The 20489-nt window shown below is 41.9% G+C and overlaps 1 long non-coding RNA gene across 1 annotated transcript; it reads right to left on the bottom strand.

Moving 5' to 3' along the window:
• Positions 1 to 5799: 5799 nt before the first annotated feature.
• On the bottom strand, positions 5800 to 13664 carry LOC122458188. The gene is made up of 3 exons (XR_006278094.1): positions 9648 to 13664; positions 7837 to 7840; positions 5800 to 7661 (listed from the first exon to the last, which is right to left on the bottom strand). It is a non-coding gene; the product is annotated as an uncharacterized LOC122458188 (long non-coding RNA).
• Between the last annotated feature and the right edge of the window lie 6825 nt (positions 13665 to 20489).

Genomic DNA, 20489 nt, shown 5'->3' with positions numbered 1-20489 from the left:
CTTGTCTGTGATCTGCAATGGTGACAAGACAAGACTATCAGCTTCACTGAGCCACTGCTGGGATTCCCAGGATCTGCAGTTTCAGGGTCTGACCACCATGGGGCTTACCCTGGGACTAGGGCTTCCAGGCTCCCTGTCCCTGGGCTCCCTAAATCCTGATGCAGAGCTGTGGATGTTGACTAGAAGTAGCAAAACATATCACTTCTGTAAATTGCATTTCAGACCAGTTCTAGTCCTCAGTCACAAAAAATATACCAGGAAAGGCCTCAAATCAAGTTGTTTCCTGCACCCATGTACCCAGCTAATTGACTTCAGTGGATCTCTGGGCCATTACAAAGGTACATGCGGAACAACTTTAAAGTTCAGGGCCAAAGAAAGATACTTCTATGGAAGTACTGTCTGAGCAAGGATGCAGTGCTTCGTGCAATGTACTTTTAAAAGGTTGGATAATTTAATGAAGAATAATAATATAATAGCATTTTTTTCTCCAAGGATCTGAAAGCACTTTCCAAAGGTGAGTAAGCATCATCATCTCTATTTTATAGAAGGGGAAAATGAGGCACAGGACAGTTAAGTGATTTGCATAAGACTACATAGCAAGTCAGTGGGAGAACTAGAATGTTTAATATTTCCCTTAAAAATATTCAGACACTGGAAGGATGGGTGAACAAGAAGAGCATAAAATATCTTCAGCTGGCAGTGGATGAACATGGCAGAAATATATTAATCTTTTTTTGAAAATTACATACTTACTGAAGACAAGAAAGCCACACATGCAGCAACTGTTTGGAATGAAAAGCGTTCAGTGTCCTGGAATACAGATAAAGGCCCCAGTACTGCAGTCCTTACCCAGGCAAAATACTCAAGAATGTCAATGGGCGTTATGTTTGAGAAAGGACTGCAGGACCAGACCCAAAGTATAGCAAACAGCCTGTATGTATATGTGGCCAATGATTAGTTAAATTAAATAATTGAAGATGGAATACAATTTGATCAATAGTCAAATGTTCATCATTGTACAATACACTGAAATTAATGGACATAACATGACACTCACCGGGGAGGGGAAATATCTTTGGAGGGGAGCCTAACATGATATATTTACTTTAAAAAAAAAAAAAATAAAGCGTGCTTTAAGAATTTTTTTATAAATCCCTTTATATTTCACAACTTTCACCTGATCAGGCAGAAATAGTTAGAGGTTGTTTGTTTGGTTTGTTTTTAAAAAGACAGATCATATTCCCAAAGCTGAGATCGACAGAGAAGATATAGATTAATCCTGATACTGACTAATGAAAATTTTAGTTGCATTAGGAGAAAAAAACAAAGGTTGGCAGGACAGATGAATTGGGAATTTTTTTTTTTAATTCAGCTAACTAAAATAGGTTATTCTAGTGGTGAAATCAGTTTGGGACAGTGGTTTTTCTCCAAAATATAATAGCTTCAAAAATTGAACTGTTGTTCAGTGGATAATGCACTGGTCTGAGATCAGGAGATCTAGGCTCTGTTCCTGGTTCTGCCACTGACCTGCTATGTGACCTTGAACAAGTAACTTTACCTCTCTGCCTCAGTTTCCCCATCTATATGAAGGGGCTAATGACACTTGCCTTCCTTTGTAAAGCACTTTGAGAGCTATTTTGTGAAAAAAATATGTAACTACTATTATTGGTATGGTTATAATTCTTACAAGTTCTTTTCTAAACATGCAAATAAGTTTTTGATTTTTTAAGAAATGTTTTCTTTTTTGTTTTGTTTTGTGGTAGTCCTTAGAAGCTGTGGAAAATAGCAGAAAGTTTGCTCTATGCTTTATATTTTAAGATAATTATTGGGACAGAATAGTTTCTTGAGAAATGGTTTCTTGTGCGTGGGCTGAAATTTCTGGATTGCCTGTCTGGAATTTATGAATGACTCTCTATCCTCTGAGCATCAGGAAATGCATCCATAATAGCCCTATTTTAAGAAATGTCATAAGATGGACTAAAGTAGTTCCAGGATATTGTTATCAGTCAAAACAGTAGCTTATGTTTATCATGAAAAATAAACATTGAAAACAAATTTTGAACTTTTTACAATAATTCATCCAATCTACATAAACCAAGAGTTCACACCAATCCAAGTTCACCCCACAAAGTATTGTAGTTCCTTGGAAAAGGGGTCTGAAGGATTCATCAGATACTCAAAAATCAAATGACTGCTGTTGCCCCTTTGGCCCAACCAGTTGGCCAAAACTTGTGGCCTTGTTTCTCTTAAGAGGAGACATTAATAATACAAGTCAGGTATACTTTTTGGTGCAATCCTGTTTACTTACAAAGAATGTACACAAAGTCCTGTTTCCCTGAACACAACAGGAACAACCAACAGCAGGAAGTTTTGTTCACTGTTCCCAAGCCTCATGCAAGTTCCATGCCCCGAAAGAGCTCTGTCGCACTGCTCTCTCTCAAGGCCACACACAGTAACTGCCTCTCTCACTCCCTGCTTGCTCTTTTGGCTTTCTGCCTCCTCCACACTCAGAGACAAGGTGGGTGAGGTAATACCTTTTATTAGACCAACTTCTGTTGGTGAGAGAGAGACCAGCTTTTGAGTTTACAAGCTCTTCTTCAGGTCTGGGAAACTTACTCAGAGTGTCACAGCTAAATGCATGATCTCACACACACATACAGGTTGCCAAAAACAATCCGCTAGCCCCTGCATGTACAGTGATGGAATCTCTCAAACCACACAGTTTAGCTTCTCATCTGTGACTTCTATTGTTTCCAGCCACAACTATGCAAAGGGGACTTCATTGCTGTTTCCATTTAGTCTGAAAAAGAGTGTTTAGCACAACCATCAGTTTTAACCAGATCTGATATGGTCTATAAAGCAAAGACCCACTTGATGGCAGTCATTAATATCTTGCAGCATAACAACACCCCCACGACACCCCTTCAGATCTGCCCATCATTGAATGGAGCTTAAAATGATGAAACCCTGAAGGATTTATTTCCCAGACAGAAAGAAAAGAAATCATTTAAGAAATTAAAATTTATACAAGTTGAGCTATTTTTACATAGTATCTTTCTGTCATGACTTTTCACATAACCAATCCAAATCAATTTTACTTCCCCATCCTCTGTAAAGCGCAATGAGATCTATATACAAGCTAAGTATTATTGTTATTATTATTAGAAACTTTTAGTCATACAACCCTTTTTAGAACAGTCATAGCAAACCTCAAATGAGACTCTCCTCCTCTCCCACACAAGCTGCTATAAAAAAAATGAAAAGGTGAACTACAAAAAAACAATTAAAAATGATACAACAGCTGAAAAGACAGAAGTTCTTTTTCACCCCTATTAAAATGGAAATCCTGATGCAAGCTTAACTGTGGTGGCACTACCATCTCACCATAATATTGCTTTGTCACATTAGGGTCCTGGGTAGAGGTAGTGGTGAAAATTGGGATAATTTGCTCAAGGCCTTCCACAGATACAGTCCTCCAATAAGGAGCAGATGTGACTAATCAAAGTGCACAGACAATAACATGCATATCTTGAAAACTGGTATGCCACAAAAGGGGCTGGGTAGAGTCTGCAGTGAATATCTGGAGTTATTTGGTCAAGGGCTTACTGATATACAACTCCTCCGCCCCTATGTTATAAGCTTCTTTTAACTTAAAAAATGATCTAAAATCCACATCCACAAGAGATTGTCTTGAAAACTGGCATGTCATGACAGGGGATGAGATAGTGTTTGAAATACAAATTTTGGGTCATTTGGTGAAGGGGTTCCTGATGTACAGCCACCCCCATCTTATGATTTTTTTAAAACTTTCAAATCGCTCTAACATCTGCATACATAGTGAGAATATCTTCAGTAGTATATGCCACAACAGTAGTGGGGTACACTTCTTTCTGCCAGTTTGGAGTAACTTGGACAATGAGTTCCTCAGATATGGCCTCCTGAATAAGAAGCTGATTTTAGCATTCAAGTTGCTCTAAAACCCACATGCATAGCAAGATTGTCTTAAAATTGGTATTCCACAACAGGAGCTGGGATGGATTTAGGGAAAGGGAGGAAGAGAACGCCCACTGAGATGAATGAGTCAGTTCACACCTCTCAGAGCTATTGTGTCAGAATGTATTCATCTCCAGGGATGTTCTGAGTCGTCTGAGAACCTCTCATTAAAATGAACACATCATTTCACACCTCTGAAATCCTCTGTGCTGCAGAGGGTTGAGCAAAGCCTGTTCCCTCTTTCATTAGTGCCCAAGTGGAGCGTGGAGTTTAGGGCTTCCCTCCATTCCCCCTTGCTGCCTCCATGTGTTCCTTACAGCACATGAATTATCACCTTCCTTCCCCTCCTAGGGCCGTCCTTAACCGTATGCAAAGTATGCAGCTCCGTAGGGCACCAGGAAATTTGGGACACCACATTTCCTGTTGCCCTGTGCAGCTGCATGCTGCTCCAGCCCCTGCCCTACCACTTCCCCAGGGCCCCTGTTCTGCCCCAGCCCCGCCCCCACCCTTCCTCAAAGCCCCGGCCCTGCTCTGCTCCGCCCCTGCTCTGCACCAACCCTGCCTCTTCCTGCCCCTGAGAACTGCAACAGGGCCACGCCTGCACTCACCAGCGGCAGGAAGTACAGAAACCTGGCCCCAGCCACGCCACCAGTGAGTGCTGGGGGGTGGTTCCCCCCTGCCACCCAAACCAGCCCCACCCCTCCACAGAGGCCTGGGACCAGCCCCTGCCCTGGGTGGAGGCGTGGGGCCCCAAACACACCTCCCACGGGGGGGGCTGCATAGGGCCCCAGAATAGCTAGGGACAGCCCTGTCCCCTCCTTATGTCCCTCTAGGCCTACAGGGAATATGGAGGGGCCAGGAAGAGGGCAAAGCTGGTGACTATGAGGTGTCCTAAAGAAGATTTCTTGTGCTTCCTGTCAGGTGCTCAACTCTCTTGCCAGCTCCAGGGAGCAGCGTTAATGTTGCAGAGAAGGACTAGTGTGTACCTTCACTGTTGTCATAAATATAAAGGGAAGGATAAACACCTTTAAAATCCCTCTTGGCCAGAGAAAAAACTCTTTCACCTGTAAAGGGTTAAGAAGCTAGGATAACCTCGCTGGCACCTGACCAAAATGACCAATGAGGAGACAAGATACTTTTAAAGCTGTGGGGGGGAGAAACAAAGGGTCTGAGTCTGTCTGTGTGATGCTTTTGCCAGGGACAGAACAGGAATGGAGTCTTAGAATTTAGTAAGTAATCTAGCTAGATATGCGTTAGATTTTGTTTGTTTAAATGGCTGAGAAAATAAGCTGTGCTGAATGGAATGGATATTCCTGTCTTTGTGTCTTTTTGTAACTTAAGGTTTTGCCTAGAGGGATTCTCTATGTTTTGAATCTAATTACCGTGTAAGGTATTTACCATCCTGATTTTACAGAGATGATTCTTTTTACTTTTTCTTCTATTAAAATTCTTCTTTTAAGAAACTGAATGCTTTTTCATTGTTCTTAAGATCCAAGAGTTTGGGTCTGTGGTCATCTATGCAAATTGGTGAGAATTTTTATCAAACCTTTCCCAGGAAGGGGGGGTGCAAGGTTTTGGTGAGGATTTTGGGGGGAAAGATGTTTCCAAACGGGCTCTTTCCTAATAAAATAAAACCGGTTAGATGTTTGGTGGTGGCAGCGAAAGTCCAAGTGCAAAAGGTAAAATAGTTTGTACCCTGGAGAAGTTTTAACTTAAGCTGGTAAAAGTAATCTTAGGAGGTTTTCATGCAGGTCCCCACATCTGTACCCTAGAGTTCAGAGTGGGGAAGGAACCTTGATAACTGTACTTCCAGTTTTTCAGAGGTTTAAATATAGCTGCATTTAACTTTATGGAAGCAGACATGGCACTGCTGGTCAACCTTAAGTAAGTTTTTGGGAACTGAATTAATGTATTTAGATCAGATCAAGTTTCTGTAGAGAAGACATACTATTGACAATATCGTATTTGTAGCTTATTCAGTTTTGGGCATATGCTAGATCCTTGATGCTGGGTGTTCATTCAATATGTAGAAGGTATTTGACCATGTAGAGTGAAGATAATTTATAATTATTGGGTAAGGCCCCAAGATGCACCAGAGCAACACCTGGTGCAACTGAGAATGATGGGAGGTTTTCCCACCACTTTTCTAACTTCCAACCTTGGAGACTGCCAGATTCTGAGCTGGCTTTAATGCAAGATAGAACAGCTCTGAGGCTGCTCTAACTTGCACTGCTGGCTAATAGCTCCCCAACAAGTATTCTGCTGACCTGGATTTCTGGAGTAACTTGTGCTCTGTTCTTTGCACCTCCTGCTCTGACACCTCCCCAGCCTGCCCCAGAATCCTTTCTACACCAAAGAGGCCAAGTGTATAAAGGAAATATTCAGATGCTGTCTTAGTGTCTGTAGTCTACAGGGCATAACAGTGTTCTTGGAAGGTCTGATGTCATAGAAATCCTAGAAGACCAGAAGGAACCTTGATAGGTCATCTAGTCCAATCCTCTGCTCTGAGGCAGGACTAGGTATTGTCTAGATCATCTCGGACTGTTCTTTAAAACCTCCAATGATGGAGATTCAATAACCTCCCTAGGTAATTTGTTCTAGTACTTAACTTCCTAACTACGGTATATCATACTATATAGTATGTTTCATATAGCATACTCCTATTGGACCTGCCAATATATTTGATGAATTCAACTTTTTCTTAGATTTCCTGGACTCTTCACAGTCCTGTTCCCCTGTTCTATTCCCTAGCTGCCTCCAGCAGCAGTTGTGGCCCACTGGTCACATTCAATTCAACTCTCACTTTCTGTTCTAAACATTAAATGGAGAGTTAGAAGAGGACCACGCACTGCTGTTGAAAGGGCAAACACTTACATTGGGTAGGTAGTTTTAAACTGACCTGTTTCCTCCTTGTAGTTGACCCAGCCAGACTCCGCAGTGCTTGGAAGCTGAATCTTGGAAGCTGAATCAGGGGCCAACCACCCCAAGGAGAAAACAGGATCTGAACCCCAGAGAATAAGCAATTGAATCAAAGGGTTGTATGCAATGTTATTGTGTAGAAATATATGTCAAGTAAGGTCTTTTATGAAAGCTTGTAATGTTTTGAACTTGCTCATTAGGAGACATGTATACAGGTTATGGTTACAGATGTATGCATGTGTATCTATATATGTATACAATTGTAATTGTAACTAGCATGCAACAGCAGCATCACCTCACAACATGGAGTGAAGTAATCAGGCAGAGAGTGTCATCTCCCATTTTACACGAAATTAACTGCAAGCACCTAACATTGTACAACCTAGGGAAAGACAATGGTGGACCATTAAATTAATAGAAAGACACTACAACTAAAAAGAAAAGCCCAGTCTTGGAAAACTAAGAAAAGAGGGAGTTTGCTCACTCAGTGTAACCATGAACTACCATCGTTTAAGTGGCTTGGGGGGGGGGAGCATTTGTAAACATTGTTTAAAAAGGAAGAGGATTTGAAGTGAAGACTATCCAGAAACTGAGGGCCAGCATCACAGGGTAGGTCTACACTGCAATTAAAAACATGCAGCTGGCCCATGCTAGCTGACTCAGGCTCAAGGGACTTGGGCTGCAGGGCTGTTTAATTGTTGTGTAGACATACTCTATGATGCTGGTCCTCATTTTCTGGATAGCTTTCACTTCCATAGAATCATAGAATCATAGAATCATAGAATATCAGGGTTGGAAGGGACCCCAGAAGGTCATCTAGTCCAACCCCCTGCTCAAAGCAGGACCAAGTCCCAGTTAAATCATCCTAGCCAGGGCTTTGTCAAGCCTGACCTTAAAAACCTCTAAGGAAGGAGATTCTACCACCTCCCTAGGTAACGCATTCCAGTGTTTCACCACCCTCTTAGTGAAAAAGTTTTTCCTAATATCCAATCTAAACCTCCCCCATTGCAACTTGAGACCATTACTCCTCGTTCTGTCATCTGCTACCATTGAGAACAGTCTAGAGCCATCCTCTTTGAAACCCCCTTTCAGGTAGTTGAAAGCAGCTATCAAATCCCCCCTCATTCTTCTCTTCTGCAGACTAAACAATCCCAGCTCCCTCAGCCTCTCCTCATAAGTCATGTGCTCTAGACCCCTAATCATTTTTGTTGCCCTTCGCTGTACTCTTTCCAATTTATCCACATCCTTCTTGTAGTGTGGGGCCCAAAACTGGACACAGTACTCCAGATGAGGCCTCACCAGTGTCGAATAGAGGGGAACGATCACGTCCCTCGATCTGCTCGCTATGCCCCTACTTATACATCCCAAAATGCCATTGGCCTTCTTGGCAACAAGGGCACACTGCTGACTCATATCCAGCTTCTCGTCCACTGTCACCCCTAGGTCCTTTTCCGCAGAACTGCTGCCGAGCCATTCGGTCCCTAGTCTGTAGCGGTGCATTGGATTCTTCCATCCTAAGTGCAGGACCCTGCACTTATCCTTATTGAACCTCATTAGATTTCTTTTGGCCCAATCTTCCAATTTGTCTAGGTCCTTCTGTATCCTATCCCTCCCCTCCAGCGTATCTACCACTCCTCCCAGTTTAGTATCATCCGCAAATTTGCTGAGAGTGCAATCCACACCATCCTCCAGATCATTTATGAAGATATTGAACAAAACGGGCCCCAGGACCGACCCCTGGGGCACTCCACTTGACACCGGCTGCCAACTAGACATGGAGCCATTGATCACTACCCGTTGAGCCCGACAATCTAGCCAGCTTTCTACCCACCTTATAGTGCATTCATCCAGCCCATACTTCCTTAACTTGCTGACAAGAATGCTGTGGGAGACCGTGTCAAAAGCTTTGCTAAAGTCAAGAAACAATACATCCACTGCTTTCCCTTCATCCACAGAACCAGTAATCTCATCATAAAAGGCGATTAGATTAGTCAGGCATGACCTTCCCTTGGTGAATCCATGCTGACTGTTCCTGATCACTTTCCTCTCCTCTAAGTGCTTCAGGATTGATTCTTTGAGGACCTGCTCCATGATTTTTCCAGGGACTGAGGTGAGGCTGACTGGCCTGTAGTTCCCAGGATCCTCCTTCTTCCCTTTTTTAAAGATGGGCACTACATTAGCCTTTTTCCAGTCATCCGGGACTTCCCCCGTTCGCCACGAGTTTTCAAAGATAATGGCCAAGGGCTCTGCAATCACAGCCGCCAATTCCCTCAGCACTCTCGGATGCAATTCGTCCGGCCCCATGGACTTGTGCACGTCCAGCTTTTCTAAATAGTCCCTAACCACCTCTATCTCTACAGAGGACTGGCCATCTCTTCCCCATTTTGTGATGCCCAGCACAGCAGTCTGGGAGCTGACCTTGTTAGTGAAAACAGAGGCAAAAAAAGCATTGAGTACATTAGCTTTTTCCACATCCTCTGTCACTAGCTTGCCTCCCTCATTCAGTAAGGGGCCCACACTTTCCTTGGCTTTCTTCTTGTTGCCAACATACCTGAAGAAACCCTTCTTGTTACTCTTGACATCTCTTGCTAGCTGCAGCTCCAGGTGCGATTTGGCCCTCCTGATATCTTTCCTACATGCCCGAGCAATATTTTTATACTCTTCCCTGGTCATATGTCCAACCTTCCACTTCTTGTAAGCTTCTTTTTTATGTTTAAGATCCGCTAAGATTTCACCAATCCTTTTCCTTTTTTAAAGGGTGACAAACCAGAGAGAGAGAGAGAGTCCAAGCGTCTGGTAGTTAAGAACTTGGGGAGATGGATTTAGGAAAACTTGGGATCAGAGGAGGTTGTTGAGGTCACCCTGAAAGGAGTACCTAGGCTGGTGGAAACTGGGATTGAGACCTTTATATTTGTAGGCTGACTACTGGTGTCAGAGCTCTGAACCATAGCATTATAGAATTAAGACACCCAGCGTTACAAGGCACAGGGTGACAGAATCTTACTGGTCTGGGTGATCCCCAAAATGTCACAAGTGCCATTTCCCTCTTTCCAACCAGATAGCTGGATTGTGTTACATTTTTCAGAAGAGTCAAATTGAGAGCAAACAGTTCATTTAAAAAAAAAAGTCACGTAAACCAATTCCTCGAATGGATTGTCATTTAAATAACACTCATGATGCAGTAAACTGTGTCATACACAATAGCAGATGGCGCCATTTATCCAAATCCCGCAGTGTTTGACTACACTGAAAGTAAGAGGTATGTCTGTCTCCACCCTTCTATAAATCATAATTTCATTCCCTTTACAGATTGGTTGTTTGGGGCGGGAGAGGGGGCAACAAAGGATATAAAAAACAGTATATATAAAAGGAAGAAAAGCATAATATATTGTACAATAAATCTATAGGATACATTTAATATATTAAGAAGACACAGAGCCAGATCTCAACTGTTGTAAATTAGCATAGCTTCACTGAAGACAGCAGCTGAGGATCTGGACCATAAACTGTAGGTTTCATACAGTACCTTTTAAGTGGCTCTAACCTCTCCTACTGCTGCCCAGCATTCCCAGAATAAACTACCAATATGCTGAACATTTGCTAAGATAAATATAACTTCAAAGGGGTAGCACAAAATTAACCTGTTTCTTTGTACTTGTTCTATGACTCCAGGAGTCAGAAAACCTTCAAGCTAAGTTTATATCAGAGAGAAGTTTTGCTTTCAAGCTCTCAGCACATATTTCACCCAACAGTCTTTAGCATCCCAAAATAGGCATGTTTTATTTTGGTGCATGATTTGCTCCTTTGGTGATAATAAAGATGTTTCTGCTTTTCTTTTTGATCTTCCTTCTTTATTTCTGGTAGTTCCGTCCTCCTAGCATGAGTCTGTGTATGCAGTTCCAGGAATATATGGATTTTCTCACCTTTGTTCTCACCTTCCTTAATACTCTTTCCCTGTCCCAGGAGTTATTTTCTTATAACTCTTTCTTTTGAAAAGATAAGCAATTTTACAAATCATTACCACACAGATTGTTGAGTAGTAGCAGTAGTGTTATTATTTACTTGCTTTAGCACATGGAATCCCCCAAAAGTGCCCCATCATGCAAGGCAGAAGGTCCCTGCTCTAAAGAGATCACATTCTAAGCATATGATGATACACAATGGGGGGAAAAGAAAAAAACACTAGGTGGGATGACAGGAGATCTGAAAGCATCAGAGGTAATGTCCCACTCTTGGGATTTCTCCCTTATCTAGGTCTACAGTGAAATCTATAATAGTTTTCTGTATAAATTGGGTCTTCCTTGACATTCATTTTCTCAAAATATTTCTCCTAAAGTCCACTTGGCCAAGCAGTTTCTTGCCATCAAGCACTCCCAGAATCGTTACGCCAGATTCTCATCTCACATTAGTCCCATTATCTGGTCCTCTAATGTAGATGTAGATGTCAATGTAGATACATTAAAAAAAAAAAAGTCTAGAAGCTAATTTCCATCATATATAATGAAAATATACCTGCCAAGCAATGTGAACACTGGAAATACCTCACCCTATTCAACTGTCAATTCTTATACATCCCATCCTCCAAAAAAGCCAGGAGGATAAAGATAGGCATTTTCAATAACAAGCCCAGAGTCTCCTCACACAGATTACAGCTTCCTATCAAAGCAGGTGGTTTCAGATTTACCAACTGTAAACTTTACCATCAGGCAATAATTCTTAGCCAAACTGCACACTGGCTCATTCCCTTGTGCTGTAGAGCCCTGGATTGGCTCCAGATGGAAGCAAAGTGGGTTGCTCCTTTACCCCTTCCCAATGTGCTGCACCCGGACTACTACCAATTGCCTGAAGAGCAATTACCAATTAGTGTGGCAGCCAGATATACTTGGCGTACTATGTCTACTCAATTTAAAAATCACCCCCTTCTATATACCAAGGCCTCTATCTGCAGTAACTCAAACTCTGTACAGCAAGCAACTCCATCATTTGGCTGATTGGATTAAGAAAGTGATTTTGACCATCAGCCAATTTACTGAAAATGATATCTTCCTCCTTTTTAAAGTATTAAAAGAAAGGTTCAGTCTAGAAACTAAGAAGGAATGGCAATATATCCACTTTACACATGCCATCTCTCATGAGTTTAGCTCTGATACATGCGTTATCCCGACCCGATCCATATTTCATTTCTTCAAATATTACCCAGATTACCAAGACCTACAGCAACATTATATGCACCCAAGGCCAGCAAATTTGAATTAAACATGGATTTCTTAATAAAGAAATGGAGGAGGAACTGAGCCAATTATTCTCTGCAAACCAATGGAAACAAATTTTGGCCAGTGTTCTGAACTGCTTCTTGGACCACCAGTTAAGGTTAATCCATCAGAAAATCATATGGAATCTGCATTGGAACCCCCGCTGATTGTTCAAAACAGGTGCCACTAAGTCAGACAAATGTTATTGCTGTGATTTGATAAGACACTAATTTAACCCATCTGCCATGAGAATGCTCCTACACGCATATGTTTTGGGAAGAACCCGATTACAGAGTTACAATTTTATTTTATAGGAAAAAATTGTTATAAAATAAACATGTAATTTTAAACCTAATGGATGTTAATTGGAACCTGGATAAATATGAAAAATTGGCTCAGCAGAGCAGTAATAATTGCTGAAAAACTAGTGCTATAAACATGGAAATCCAAAAAGCGACCAACAATTAGAGATTGGAGAATAGACATCATAAGCTTGGCCACCATGGAAAGAATTATATACCATAACAGAAATACCCAAGATATGGGATGCTTTCCAGGAAGTATCTGAATGATTCTATTAAATGTATGGGCCTGCCCTTGCCTCTGCCTCTTCTCTGCCCACTTCCTTCCCTCCTCTTCTGTTTTCCCCTCCTCTGAAGTTTGCTTCTGTTCTTTATCACATTCTAATCCCCCCTGCCCCACCACCACCAATTTCTCTATACATAAAATAAGGATAAAGCTGAATAAGATTAAAACTAATTGGATTTTTATAAACAAATGTTGTTTGTTTGTAAACTGTGTAATACAAATAATTGATTTATATTTTAACCATTTATATTATATATAATCAAATGTTGCAAGTAGGTTAGGTAGCAAATGTAATGAGAAGTTTATATATAGTGTGTTATGGGGTTTTTATATATATATATATACATATATATATATATAAACATATTTATTAAAGAGTAAATAGGAAAAAATAGGTTTTGCAGCATGCCCTACAGGTCAATAGACTCGAGCTATTTTGGAGCAAGGGGAAAAGCAAGCATCTCAAGGATCTTTTGAGCTCCCGATGTGTGCCACAAAAGTGCTCCCACTGATCTCTACCGTAGTTGTATCATGCAGAGAGAAGCAGTTTCTCAAGCAGACAGGTCCTAAGCCACTTATGACTGTATAGCTCAAAACCTACACTTCAAAAAGCGGTTTTTGATGGGAACATCCAGTCAAAAAGCGACCCTGGTGGCTCTGGTCAGCACCGCTGACTGAGCCACTAAAAGTCCCGTCGATGGTCCAGCAGGACTAAGGCAGGCTCTTTGCCTTCTGTGGCTCCGCGCAGCTCCCAGAAGCAGCAACATGTCCTCTCTCCAGCTCCTAGGCATAGGGGCAGCCAAGGGGCTCCACGCACTGTCCCCGCTCCAAGTGCCAGCTTAGCAGCTCCCATTGGCTGGGAACCACAGCCAATAGGAGCTGCGGGGGCAGTGTCTGTGAGCGGGACAGCACGCAGAGCCGCTTGGCCATGCCTCCACATAGGAGCTGGAGGGAGACATGCTGCTGCTTCCGGGAGCTGCCTGAGATAAGCGCTGCCCAGAGCCTGCACCCCTGACCCCCTCCCATGCCCCAACCTCCTGCCCCAGTTCTGATCCCCCTCCCGCCCTCTGAACCTCTCGTTCCCAGCCCAGAGCACCCTTCTGTTCCCCCAACCCCTCATCCCTGGCCCCACCCCAGAGCCCACACCCCCATTTTGAGCACGCATCCCCTCCGGCATCTCAACCCCCTGAGCCAGCCTGGTGAAAATGAGCAAGTGAGGGTGGGGAGAGTGAGTGACAGAGGAAGGGGGAATTGAGTGAGAGGGGGTAGGGCCTCAGAGAAGAGGCACAGCTACAGAGGAGGGGCAGGGGCATTCAGTTTCATGTGAGTAGATAGTTGGCAACCCTCTATAATGAGCTTGTGGTGAGATACCCCAGTTAACAAGATGGCAGCTGCATTCTGTACCAACTTCAGTCTCTAAATAGTTTTAAAAACAGTAAACAGTAGCCTCATCTTGACCCACTGAAATAGTCTAATCTTGGGCTAACAAAGGCATGGATCATGGTAGCAACAACAGAAGCATTTGCAGCCTCCCATGCAGTTGCAAATGAATAGAAGCAGCCCGGGATGCTGCAGATATCTGATTCTCCAGCACTAGCTAGGGACATTCCTGGACCTCAGAAAGCAAACTCAAGTTACAAAAGGCAGATAGCCATCTTCAGTGAGGGTGATAGATATAATCCTCACCTTTTCTTCCAGTTGTTTCCCCCAACCTATCACCATTGCCTGTCTTATTTGGATTGAGGATCAGCCAAAGTCTCCATAGTGAGAGATAGCTCTAGACATGACTTCATTCTATGGTTGAAATCAAAGAATACAGACTCAAAACTATTGATAAGAATCTTGGTTATGGGTGCCTGGTACATCAGTCTTACCCAGTCAGGAAATTGTAGTCCTATTCTATAAATTCAATGGTAGAGAAAAGATCCAATCATTCAACACAATCAAATTCTTTTTCAACATCTGATGAAGAAAATGTTGTGAATGTATTACCTGACTTGACCTGGAAGATTCTAGACTGCATAAGAATGGCCATACTGGGTCAGACCAAAGGGCCATCTAACCCAGTATCCTGTCTTCCGACAGTGACCAATGCCAGGTGCCCCAGAGGGAATTAACAGAACAGATAATTATCAAATGATCCATCCCCTGTTGCCCATTCCCAGCTTCTGGCAAACAGAGGTTAGAGACACCATCCCCGCCCATCCTGGCTAATAGCCATTGATGGACCTATCCCCCATGAATTTATCTAGTTCTTTTTTGAACCCTGTTATAGTCTTGGCCTTCACAACATCCTCTGGCAAAGAGTTCCATAGGCTGACTGTGTGTTGTGCAAAAAAATACTTCCTTTTGTTTGTTTTAAACCTTCTGCCTATTAATTTAATTGGGTGACCCCTAGTTCTTGTGTTAGGAGAAGGAGTAAATAACACTTCCTTATCAACTTTCTCCACACCAGTTATGATTTTATAGATCTCAATCATATCCCCTCTTAGTCTTCTCTTTTCCAAGCTGAAAAGTCCCAGTCTTATTAATCTCTCTTCACAAGGAAGCCATTCCATACCCCTAATAATTTTTGTTGCCCTTTTCTGAATCTTTTCCAATTCCAGTATATCTTTTTTGAGATGGAGTGACCACATCTGCATGCAGTAGTCAAGATGTGGGCATACCATGAATTTATATAGAGGCAATATGATATTTTCTGTCTTATTATCTATTCCTTTCTTAATGATTTCCAACATTCTGCTTGCTTTTTTGACTGCCGCTGCACATTGAGTGGATATTTTCAGAGAACTATCCCCATTGACTCCAAGATCTCTTTGAATGGTAACAGCTAATTTAGACCCCATCGTTTTATATGTATAGTTGGGATTATGTTTTCCAATGTGTGTTACTTTGCAATTATCAGCTTTGAATTTCATCTGCCATTTTGTCTCCCAGTCACCCAGTTTTGTGAGACCCTTTTGTAGCTCTTCGCAATCTACCTGGGACTTAACTATCTTGAGAAGTTTTGTATCATCTGCAAATGTTGCCACCTCATTGTTTACTCCTTTTTCCAGATCATTTATGAATATGTTGAATAGGAGCGATCCCAGTACAGACCCCTGGGGGACACCACTATTTACCTCTCTCCATTCTGAAAACTGACCATTTATTCCTACCCTTTGTTTCCTATCTTTTAACCAGTTACTGATCCATGAGAGGACCTTCCCTCTTATTCCATGACAGCTTACTTTGCTTAAGAGCCTTTGATGAAGGACTTTGTCAAAGGCTTTCTGAAAATCTAAGTACACTACAACCACTGGATCCCCTTGTCCACATACTTGATGACCCCCTCAAAGAATTCTAGCAGATTGGTGAGGCATGTTGACTCATTCCAGACAAATTATGTTCATCTATGTGTCTGATAATTTTGTTCTTTACTATTGTTTCAACCAGTTTGCCTGGTACTGAAGTCAGGCTTACTGGCCTGTAATTGCCAGGATCACCTCTGGAGCCCTTTTTAAAAATTGGCATCACATTAGCTATCCTCCAGACATTTGGTACAGAAGCTGATTTAAATGATAGGTTACAGACTATAGTTAGTAGTTCTGCATTTCACATTTGAGTTCCTTCAGAACTTTTGGGTGAATACCATCTGGTCATGGTGACTTATTAGTGTTTAGTTTATCAATTTGTTCCAAAACCTCCTCTAATGACACCTCTATCTAAAATCTAGTAACAATTGCTAAACACAGCCCTATAGTAATCAAGTGGGAGCAAGATTCAAGATGTTATCAGCAGATGGTGTCATAGTGCAGGAAGGGCTGGACTGTGGTCATGAAGGATTGAAGTGTTGACTACTGAGTACACCAACCAATCTAAAATAACCATTAAAAGTAATTAATTTAATGCTGTCCTAAGAGAAAACAAGTAATACTTTTAGGGAAGAAGATTAGCCATGCTAGTGGCTTGTAAAGTAGTAATTCCAGAAAGGATGTCAAACTACAGTAGAACCCCCCTAGTTGACATTTACCTAACCCACACAAACCATAATTTGTATCCCAAAACAGTAGCCTTTCCCTGTTCTCTGCAAAGATTTAACAGCACATACAGGCCAGTACTGAGCTTTCACATTACTGAAGTTTAATTACTTTCATAAAATATATTGTGGAACATTCTATGAAGTATTAGCATGAATAATTTAAACTTTAACAAATCTTTGCAAAATACACCAGCACCATGATGCCTACTCCTAGCTTATTTATTGTATATGGTATACTTTACTCATTACTGTATATACAAAGAGAAATTCCCCCACTCCCCCCCAACTCCAGATTTTGGACATCTACATAAACCTCAAAAATTGCTAAAAATAAGCTCCAGAAAATTGAATTAAATAAACCCAGAAAAACAGAAGCTCTAACCACACATAAAGAGCATGACATTATTGCTAACTGCTTGTGGAAATGATAGCCTTATACAAATTAACCCATTCATGAGTGTCATATACTCCCTAGTTATGGCTCAGACTATGTGGACTAATTACCAACACTCCCAGCTATCTTCGAGACACCACTGACTTCCTGAGGAAACTACAATCCATCGGTGATCTTCCTAAAAACACCATCCTGGCCACTATGGATGTAGAAGCCCTCTACACCGACATTCCACACAAAGATGGACTACAAGCCGTCAGGAACAGTATCCCCGATAATGTCATGGCTAACATGGTGGCTGAACTTTGTGACTTTGTCCTCACCCGTAACTATTTCACATTTGGGGACAATGTATACCTTCAAATCAGCGGCACTGCAATGGGTACCCGCATGGCCCCACAGTATGCCAACCTTTTTATGGCTGACTTAGAACAATGCTTCCTCAGCTCTTGTCCCCTAATGCCCCTACTCTACTTGCGCTACATTGATGACATCTTCATTATCTGGACCCATGGAAAAGAAGCCCTTGAGGAATTCCACCATGATTTCAACAATTTCCATCCCACCATCAACCTCAGCCTGGACCACTCCACACAAGAGATCCACTTCCTGGACACTACGGTGCTAATAAGCAATGGTCACATAACCACCACCCTATACCAGAAACCTATTGACTGCTATTCCTACCTACATGCCTCCAGCTTTCACCCAGATCACACCACACGATCCATTGTCTACAGCCAAGCTCTACGATACAACCGCATTTGCTCCAACCCCTCAGACAGAGACAAACACCTACAAGATCTCTATCAAGCATTCTTACAACTACAATACCCACCTGCTGAAGTGAAGAAATAGATTGACAGAGCCAGAAGAGTACCCAGAAGTCACCTACTACAGGACAGGCCCAACAAAGAAAATAACAGAACGCCACTAGCCATCACCTTCAGCCCCCAACTAAAACCTCTCCAACGCATCATCAAGGATCTACAACCTATCCTGAAGGACGACCCATCACTCTCACAGATCTTGGGAGACAGGCCAGTCCTTGTTTACAGACAGCCCCCCAACCTGAAGCAAATACTCACCAGCAACCACACACCACACAACAGAACCACTAACCCAGGAACCTATCCTTGCAACAAAGCCTGTTGCCAACTTTGTCCACATATCTATTCAGGGGACACCATCATAGGGCCTAATCACATCAGCCACACTATCAGAGGCTCGTTCATCTGTGCATCTACCAATGTGATATATGCCATCATGTGCCAGCAATGCCCCTCTGCCATGTACATTGGTCAAACTGGACAGTCTCTACGTAAAAGAATAAATGGGCACAAATCAGATGTCAAGAATTATAACATTCAAAAACCCGTTGGAGAACACTTCAATCTCTCTGGTAACTTGATTACAGACCTAAGAGTGGCTATTCTTCAACAAAAAAACTTCAGAAACAGACTCCAATGAGAGACTGCTGAATTGGAATTAATTTGCAAACTGGATACAATTAATTTAGGCTTGAATAGAGACTGGGAGTGGATAAGTCATTACACAAAGTAAAACTATTTCCCCATGTTATTTCCCCACCACTACCCCTCACTATTTCTCAGATGTTCTTGTCAACTGCTGGAAATGGCCCACCTTGATTATCACTACAAAAGGTTTTCTTCCTCCCCGCCCCCCCCCCGCTGGTAATAGCTCATCTTAAGTGATCGCTCTCCTTACAGTATGTATGATAACACCCATTGTTTCATGTTCTCTGTGTATATAAATCATCTCCCCACTGTATTTTCCACTGAATCCATCCGATGAAGTGAGCTGTAACTCATGAAAGCTTATGCTCAAATAAATTTGTTAATCTCTAAGGTGCCACAAGTACTCCTTTTCCTTTTTTCGAATACAGACTAACACGGATGCTACTCTGAAAGCTAATTAGGAGTTGTCATAAATATAAAGGGAATGGTAAACACCTTTAAAATCCCTCCTGGCCAGAGGAAAAACCCTTTGATCTGTAAAGGGTTAAGAAGCTAGGATAACATCGCTGGCACCTGACCAAAATGACCAATGAGGAGACAAGATACTTTCAAAGCTGGAGGTGGGGGAGTAATAAAAGTTCTCTCTGTCTTTGTGATGCTTTTGCCGGGAACAGAAAAGGAATGGGATCTTAGAATTTAGTAAGTAAACTAGGTAGATATGTGTTAGATTCTGTTTTGTTTAAATGGCTTGTAAATAAGATGTGCTGAATGGAATGGATATTCCTGTTTTTGTGTCTTTTTGTAACTTAAGGTTTTGCCTAGAGGGATTCTCTATATTTTGAATCTGATTACCCTGTAAGGTATTTACCATCCTGATTTTATAGAGGTGATTCTTTTACTTTTTCTTCTATTAAAATTCTTCTTTTAAGAACCTGATTGCTTTTTTCATTGTTCTTAAGATCCAAGGGTTTGGGTCTGTTTTCACCTATGCAAATTGGTGAGGATTTTTATCAAGCCTTTCCCAGGAAAGGGGGTATAGGGTTTGGGGAGGATTTTGGGGGGAAAGATGTTTCCCAACGGGCTCTTTCCTAATAAAATAAAACCGGTTAGACGTTTGGTGGTGGCAGCAAAAGTCCAAGGGCAAAAGGTAAAATAGTTTGTACCTTGGGGAAGTTTTAACCTAAGCTGGTAAAAGTAAGCTTAGGAGGTTTTCATGCAGGTCCCCACATCTGTACCCTAGAGTTCAGAGTGGGGAAGGAACCTTGACAGGAGTCATCTAAATTTTCTTGACTCAGTGAAATCTTGGTGGGGAAGAGTGGGTGAATTAAGTAGGTTGAGAAAAATAGCAGAGCTCACCAATATTCAGCAGGGAGAAAAATCAACTCTGCTACCAACAGAAAACAGGTCAGAGAGTTTTTTTAATTGTACTGAAATTACTATCCAGGTGAAATAGCATCACTAAGTCATCTCTGGTACTAAGAAAGAGGCAATTTAAATAAATCACAGAAGGCTGTAATTTCAGAATAAACTCACTGCCTACTCTTGTGTGATGAATAAAGCATTCTATTAGGCATGGGCAAGTAATGGAGCATTCACATCCAGAGGGTTTTATAAATTGGCTTTTAAAATTCTTTAGCAATATTTTAAATTATTGCATGTTGCCCATTGTGTAAAACAAAAAAATACAGCCAGGCAGTGAAGTATTTATGCCTTCAAGAGCAGAAATACCATATTACTGACTCTTCACCAGATTGTCATTTGCTAACAAGATGTACAAGCAGGAAGCAGGAGCAGGAACAGGCTGCTCAGCTGGGCTATCTGGAACACTTTTGTCACTTTGTCTG

Source organism: Dermochelys coriacea, chromosome 11 (assembly GCF_009764565.3).
Source record: "Dermochelys coriacea isolate rDerCor1 chromosome 11, rDerCor1.pri.v4, whole genome shotgun sequence".
Taxonomy (NCBI): Eukaryota; Metazoa; Chordata; order Testudines; family Dermochelyidae; genus Dermochelys; species Dermochelys coriacea.
Note: the sequence above shows the minus strand (reverse complement) of the source record. Positions and strands in the feature narration are given on the sequence as shown.